The 8,269-nt window shown below is 35.2% G+C and overlaps 1 pseudogene; it reads left to right on the plus strand.

Annotated features, from left to right (window-relative positions):
• The first annotated feature begins 2,138 nt into the window (after positions 1-2,138).
• LOC130465537 (photosystem I P700 chlorophyll a apoprotein A1-like) lies at positions 2,139-4,786 on the plus strand (annotated as a pseudogene).
• The last annotated feature ends 3,483 nt before the right edge of the window (positions 4,787-8,269 follow it).

Here is an 8,269-nt window from a genome sequence, read left to right on the forward strand (position 1 = left end):
GTAAATTATAATAAAATTTTCATATGATAGTTAATACAAAGGTGATTTATTTTTAAGGTACTCCATAGTACCAAATATTTCTCATTTTAAAGAAAAGGTATTGGGAGAGTTAGTTTGACTGCAATTACGGTGAGTCCACCCTCCAGAAAATCAAGATAGCGTTCTCAAAATTACGTATGTAAATATCACCCACTCAAGGTCTGATTCTATTGCAAAGAAGAAGTTTGGACAGTTTTTCGTTATCAAAATTATATTTTCGAGGGGTTGTGCATGTGAGCGGGTGACTAATCGGAGAAGGGAGGAGGACTAACAAAAAGGTAATATGTCATCATCTTGATTTTGATTTGGGGTACTGAATTTGGGAGTAATGGATGAGAAAGAATTGTTGTTCTAGCATATTGGTAGCCTATAAATACAGGGTATAACAACCATTGTCCATTGATGTTGTTGTCGCCCTGGATGTACTTTCAAGTTTAGCAAGACTCATATCATAAACTAGTCTTTGTACAGAGCACAGAGCACAGAGCACAGAGCACAGAGCACAGAGCACAGAGTACAGAGTCAGCTATCATCACCAACTTCTATCGATTGGTAGGAAGAAATGAATCTGTAAAACAATTAAACTCCCATAAAAAGCAACAGTACCAAATTGGATGACTCGTTGATCATCTGCTAGCTTACAGAAATTCATCTCCCGTTACATTTTAAAGTTAAAAGTTGATAGAACAATACTTCATTTCAGTTGATAGATTCAGGCAATTTCCACAATACATCTGGATCAAGGATATACCATAACCAGATAAACACTTACACAACTAGAGTTCATGACAATCATTCTTACAGATGAAAGAACGCAACTACAAAGACTAATACAAGTAGGGAGTATATAACAATAGAGGATAGTACAAAAAAGGACCATTGTTAAACAATGGCAGAACCCCATGTTCTATAGAATTCAGGTAAGCGGATGTACTTAGCGAATCCTCCATATCAATCCATGCTTCCACTAACATAGTAGTTGGATTGGTGTCAAAATTAAAAAACGAACTCGCATCACCCATACAAACTACAAAGTGTTTGTAATGCAGGTGCATCAATATTCAATAATAATTTTGTTGCCTTCTGTATGGAAACACATTTCTATAAACAACACTTTTAAGTTTTAAGTTGGGAGCAAATATATCCACAAATAGTTCATCATCGTAAGCTTCTATATTCAAATATAATTCTTCCAACACTGGCCAACATTTAAATAATGTCTTTGTTAGAGAGGGACAGGCGAAGCAGCTTCAAGTTTGGAAGATTAATTGATTCGTATTCAGGCATGTGGTAGTGGTAGATTAGCTCTTTACAATCCAATTCCAGATTTTTTAAAGACTCGCATTTAAATACACAACAAGGTAAATCAAGAGAATCACTATTTACCCTGATTTCTTCGACATTTCGGCGACAAATTTCATGAAACGTAGATTTCTTCGCAATCCCATGAGAATCAAAAGAGGTGAGTTTTTGAGAGGTGAGCTGCCCAAGGATGTGGTCGACAACGGTGGAGATTTCCCGGTTTTCAGATTCGAATTTGAGGCGGGTGACACCAGTCCAGAGGTGGCGCCATCGGTGAGATAAAACGGAAGTGGCGGCGGCAGAATTGATTGAGAGGAAAGAGAGAATTTCAGTGAGGATGCAGTTGGGAAGTGAGCTTCTTCATGGCGGAAACTGTTGAATTGTTCATCTTTGGATTTCATCTTTGTGAGGCAGATTTTGTAGCTCTCAACCTCTTCCATTTTGAGTTCCAGTGTGCGAATTAGGGTTCACCTTATTTTCAATTTGTGGGTTTTGATAATAGGAAGTACGGAGTAATTTTTTTGTTTGTTTAAAGTTTGATTTTTATCACCATTTATCTAACTCTAAAAAGGGCTTTGAATAAAAAAAAGGTCCGTTGAGCGCCACACGTCTATGTCATAATAGATCCGAACATTTGCCCTGGATCATAATTGCTCTAGTAAATAACTAAAAAAAATAGTGAGATGGGAGATAGAAGTGAAAGAAAAAAAAAAAAAAAAAAATATCTCCGAGGTTCACCAATTATTTGAATGGTGGCAGGTCTCTTTGTATGTCTTGTCCAGAAAGAGGAGGACTCAATGATTATTCGTTCGCCGGAACCAGAAGTGAAAATTTTGGTAGATAGGGATCCCGTAAAAACTTCGTTTGAGGCATGGGCCAAACTGGTCATTTTTCAAGAACAATAGCTAAGGGCCCTGAAACTACTACATGGATCTGGAACCTACATGTTGATGCTCACGATTTCGATAGCCATACCAACCAGTGGCGGATCCAGGATTTGAGAAATGGGGAAACGAATAAAAATTCTTATAGTCTACCAACGGGAAAAAAGTTATGGGTCCAATCCCGCTATAAAAAGGATTCAAAAAAGGGTTTACTTTCGGTATTTAAAAAGGCGTCAAAATTACATTCGTTCTAATATTTAGTCCAAATCATTAAAATCTAAGCCCACCACTCACTTCATTTATATTATCAACGATTTACTAGTCTTTCAGTATATTCGATAAACAATAGAACAATTAGAAAAATTAAGGGAGTAATGAACTATGTATATAAAAACCATTAATGAAATTGAAATCATATTAAATTTCAATAGAAATGAAAATATTATTCTTCACTGTGTATATGACATCTAGCATTGTGTTCACAAATTTTGTTTTTTAAAAATTATATAACCCATGCAACTAATTTTAGCTAGGTACAAAAGTGAAATTCACAAAAATGATATATCTATGTATTTGAAATTAAATGAGTGAAAAAGAAACTCACAAATGATATAAGTAAAATCATTAAAGAGTTGAAAAAAGGGAAGACTGAAATCAATAAATAGTTAAACGGTGGAAAAACTATTAAGTGCTAAACAATGAGAAAGTAAAACATTTAGGAGCTAAATAAATGGGAAAAAAAAGTGGTGAAAAATAAGAGTTACCAAGACTCGAACCCTGCATTTCTTTGTTCCAACATAATGAGGTTAAATCCTCAACCAACTGAAACAAACTCATTTATGTGATACATAATAGGAAATTTCAAATATATACAAAAAGTGAAAAAAATTTATACATTTTTCCGCGGATCTAGGGAATGGGGGGGGGGGGGGCCCCCCCCCCCCCCCCCCAAATTCGCCACTGATACTAGCCATTTGGAGGAGATCTCCCGAAAAAAATTTAGTGCCCATTTCGGTCAACTCTCCATTATCTTTCTTTGGCTGAGTGGTACTCCCTCCGTATTTATTTAAGGGATAAACTTGGCCGAGCACGGGTATTAAGAAGAAGAATTGAATGAAATAAAATAATAAAGCAAGTGGGGTTGGGTAGATATTTTAATAAGTAAACAAGTGAGGACCATGTCATTTTGGGGGATGGGAGGTGTAGTGGGTTTATAAAATTATTTGTTTAATAAGATGGTGGGTCATAGGATAAATTAGATGTATTATTTAATTAGATGGTGGGATTGATATGTTACTAAAAATGGTAAGTTTATCTCTTAAATAAATACGGCCGGAAAAATAAGTGTATCCCTTAAATAAATACAGTTGGAGTATGTATTTCTGCGGTGCCCGTTTTTCCAATTATGAAGCATGGCTAAGCGATCCTACTCATATTGGGCCTAGTGCCCAAGTAGTTTTGCCGATAGTGGGTCAAGAAATATTGAATGGTGATATAGGGGGAGGTTTCTGAGGAATACAAATAACCTCTGGGTTTTTTCAAATTTATCGAGCATCTGGAATAACTAGTGAATTGCAACTTTATTGTACCGCAATTGGTGCATTGGTCTTTGCAGCATTAATGTTTTTTTCTGGTTGGTTCCATTACTACAAAGCGGCTCTAAAATTAGCTTGGTTCCAAGATGTGGAATCTATGTTGAATCACCATTTAGCAGGACTACTAGGACTTGGGTCTCTTTCTTGGGCGGGTCATCAAATCCATGTATCTTTACCGATTAACCAATTTCTAAATGTTGGAGTAGATCCTAAAGAGATATCGCTTCCTCATGAATTTATCTTGAATCGAGATCTTTTGGCTCAACTTTATCCCAGTTTTGCCGAAGGACCCCGTTTTTCACTTTGAATTGGTCAAAATATGCGGACTTTCTTACTTTTCGTGGAGGATTAGACCCATTAACTGGAGGTTTGTGGCTGACCGATACTGCACACCATCATTTAGCTATTGCAATTCTTTTCCTGATAGCGGGTCATATGTATAGAACGAACTGGGGAATTGGGCATGGTCTAAAAGATATTTTAGAGTAAAGGTCCATTTACGAGCCATGGACATAAAGGCTTAAATGAGATCTTAACAACGTCATGGCATGCTCAATTAGCTCTTAACTAGCTATGTTAGATTCTTTAACCATCGTTGTAGCTCATCATATGTATGCGATGCCCCCTTATCCATATCTAGCTACTGACTATGGTACCCAACTTTCATTGTTTACACATCACATGTGGGTTGGTGGATTTCTCATAGTTGGTGCTCCTGCGCATGCGGCCAGTTTTATGGTAAGAGACTATGATCCAACTACTCGATACAACGACCTATTAGACCGTGTTCTTAGACATCGCGATGTAATCATATCACATCCTAACTGGGCATGTATATTTCTAGGATTTCACAGTTTTGATTTATATATTCATAATGATACCATGAGTGCTTTAGGGCGTCCTCAAGATATGTTTTCAGATACCGCTATACAATTACAACATGTCTTTGCTCAATGGAAGGGATGAGGTGAAGAACATTTCGATAATATCACTTTTTGTGTCCCCCTAGGAATATACCACAATACCCCCATCCCTAATTCAAACCCCAAGTCTTCATTCCAAATTAACCCTAGACATCCCCGAGTTTCAGCGCACACACCCCTCTCTCTCTCAACTCTATCGCCATTCATCCTCTCCCTTTCTCTCTCCTCTCTTCTGATTTATTTTTGTTTCATTTTAATCATTTTCTCTCCCATCGTCTCTTATCAGATAAGGGTTTCACCTACTTCTCTCCCCCCCCTCTCCTCTTTCTTCTCACTCGATTTCTTCGAATCTGGGCTATTGATTTCGATCTCAAATCCCTAGCTATGGCCGACCGCAGGATTGTTCTGCACGATATCATTTTACCAACTCACGAAGGTAAATCCTAGCATTTTTCTCTTTTTTCGTCGTTAATCTTCATTTTCCTCCATTTTTATTTCCAAAACCCTAATTGTTGATTCTTTGTAACGTAATATGAGGTGTCGGCGTTGGTTTCCGTATGAGAGATAAATATGATGGTGGTTAGGCTCTCCCTCTCTTCGAAATCGCCGCCGCCGTCATGAATGAAGGAAAAAAATATGCAGTTTGAAGGAGCTGTAATTGAAGGAAATCGAGGGAAGAGCATATGGGATACTTTCTCCAGACTCCCATGTATTATTATTTTTAATTATTAGTACGAATACTAATTAATTTGTTAATTTTAATGTTATTAGGATCTATGTATATAATTGCTTCATTAATTTGTTGATTTTGATTAAATTGAAGCATTATGTAATAATTTTTTTGTTTTCGTTTGAGGGGTAGTATTTTAATTTCTTAATTTTGATTATGTAGAAGTATTATGTAGCACAATTGATTATTTGTTATTTTCTATTAAATTGAAGTGAGGATATTGGATTTTAGCGATGCGGATGTAGCTGTTGATCAATACCATAGATTCAAGGTAAATTTTGTCAATTTTGGGATTGTTTCATTTGTTTATTTTTAGATTTAGTTTTTTTTTGCTAAAGACAGAGTACCCCATCGTAATGTTTCATCGTCGTCGTTGAGTGAGTCCTGAATTAAAACCTAACATCAGGACTCGAAAGGTAGTAGTAGCTATGTAGTCATGTCAACATGATAGCTAATATATGGAGTATATCATTATTCATCCACCCCCGAATCTTGCTACATACTTCCTCTATTCTTCATAATAATTTCTTGATTTGGTGGTTATGGGTTACGTTGGCGAGGTATTTTTTTAGCATATAATGTCTTTGGTTTACAGAAAACTAAGAAATTAAATGGCGAGATGTATAAAAAGGGGTGGCTGAAAAAGAAGGGAGATAAGTCAATATTAATTTAAATGCATGCTCCCATGTTCTTCTTCTTCATTACTGCTCCCATGTTCCAGAGTTAGGCAACATGATAATACTATGACTGCTCCCATATGTCATACTAGTCTTATATGCACGCGATGCGTGCGAGATTATATAAAAACTTAAAATTGATTACAACCATTAAATATAAATATAAGATTAAAAAAATAATCACAAAGTTCATATTAAAAAAAATTCAAGTTATACACATCTAAATAGTGAAACAATGTAATCAAGCCTTTATCTCTTGCGATGACTCTGCTTTCATCGTATTGTAATCACTGTTTCTGAAACTCTTGCATCATTAATTGAACAATCAAAATTCTGTTTCTCAGTTTCAAGCTCCAAAACAATAGTCAAAGAATCTACTTAAGTTTGGAACATCGCCATGTTAGCTTCACCATATACATGTGTATGCTGACAGACACACAGGAGTTCTGGAGGCGATATTGCCTTTTCTCATTGAGCTAAAGAATGAGCAATTCAAATCTTTCCAAAATCCTGGAAACAATAATCAAGATGATAGGCAAAGGGAAAATCTATCAAAACCACATGAGTGTGCTCTAGTGAAATTAAAAATAAAAATAATAATAAGCTATAAACTTCGGGTTCATGAAAATTGTTCAACGCTAGTAAGTGGGTTCATCCAAGCATCATCTTTATGTCTTGTATTGAAATTTGAAATCAATCAGGTCATAGGCAAGACCTTTCCTAATTTAAATTCCAAGATTGCGCAACATAATCAAACTTCACTCGTGTAAAACATATAAAGCATAATTCAAAATTGGATCATCTTCATGTCTTGCTGGCCCAAAAGCTTAATATGGTAAGGGTAACTACATCACTTATTTCAACACTTAAAGAAGATTTTTTGGTATATCAGAACCATCAAGTGTACGAATCAGAACCATCAAGTGTACGAATTTTTCGGTATCTTGTCTGCGAAAGACCCTCCAAACTGGCAAATTCCAATTGAGTTTTTCAAATTTATTTTCAGAATTCAGTTTTGTCTAACCCTTAAATTTCCAAACAAAACTCAATTCTTGACTTAAATGAAGTAATAACACACAAAATGTGAGAATTAATTTGTTCATTGACTGTAATTCAAGGAAATATTGTCCTTACTCACAATTGCCCTCATGAGTTCCCTTCCTTGTGGAAACAAAAGAATTAATGCATTGAAACAATTATGAATGCCTAATACAACCATATATTACTCCATACTATTTTAGGAGATGTGATATGGTTTCGAATTCAAAAAAATATTTTTCCTTAATTCGTTTGTATATAAGCTAAGAAAGAAAATACGGGGTGGCAATACTAATAATTCGTTTGTATCATCTCATTGACATCCCACTAAAAAGATCTAATCTCTTCTCTATTTTATAAAGGAAATCCTGAGGTCAATTACTAATTGCACTTATGGTCTCCCCCATAGAATCTCTATTTGCTAAAAATTGTACTTAGTTGCATATAAGTATGAAAAATCCCGCACACATCTATTTGCTAAAAATTCAAAGATATTGAAGAGCATTATTTCAGATTTATTTATTTCAGAACATTAAAACAACAATGCCACAATTGGTAACTCCATAACTTCAAAGAATATCCTAAGAATCAGAAACCTGATAAATTACCTGATAATGAGTAATAGTTTTTTGCCCGTAATCCTTAAGCTTCTGAGCCTGCTAAGAAATTCAAACAAAAATCGGAAAAAACACATCAAATCAACAAAATCTCCAGAATCAATTGGAAAAAAATGAACATTTAAACAAAATTGTTATAATCTCACCCAAATTCAATTACGCATTATCAAGTTCAATAATCTGTGAGCAATTCGTATAGGAAGCTCTTTATGAAGAAACTGAGCACAAATCAACAAATTACGATCAAATTTAACCTACAACGAAAACTGAAATAAAAAATTGGAATTGGAATTAAAACCCTAAAACTGAAATAAAACCCAGAAAATTAAAAATAAAAGATAATTACTTTGAATTTCTAGGGTGAATTGGAATTGCAGGATCCTCCGTTGCGTTAGCGGTATTGTAGAACATTGAAATCGTTGCTCTGATCTTTAGTAGCCGTGAGAAGTCTCTAGAGAGAATGA

The sequence above is a fragment of the Spinacia oleracea genome, chromosome 1, assembly GCF_020520425.1.
Source record: "Spinacia oleracea cultivar Varoflay chromosome 1, BTI_SOV_V1, whole genome shotgun sequence".
Lineage (NCBI taxonomy): Eukaryota > Viridiplantae > Streptophyta > Magnoliopsida > Caryophyllales > Amaranthaceae > Spinacia > Spinacia oleracea.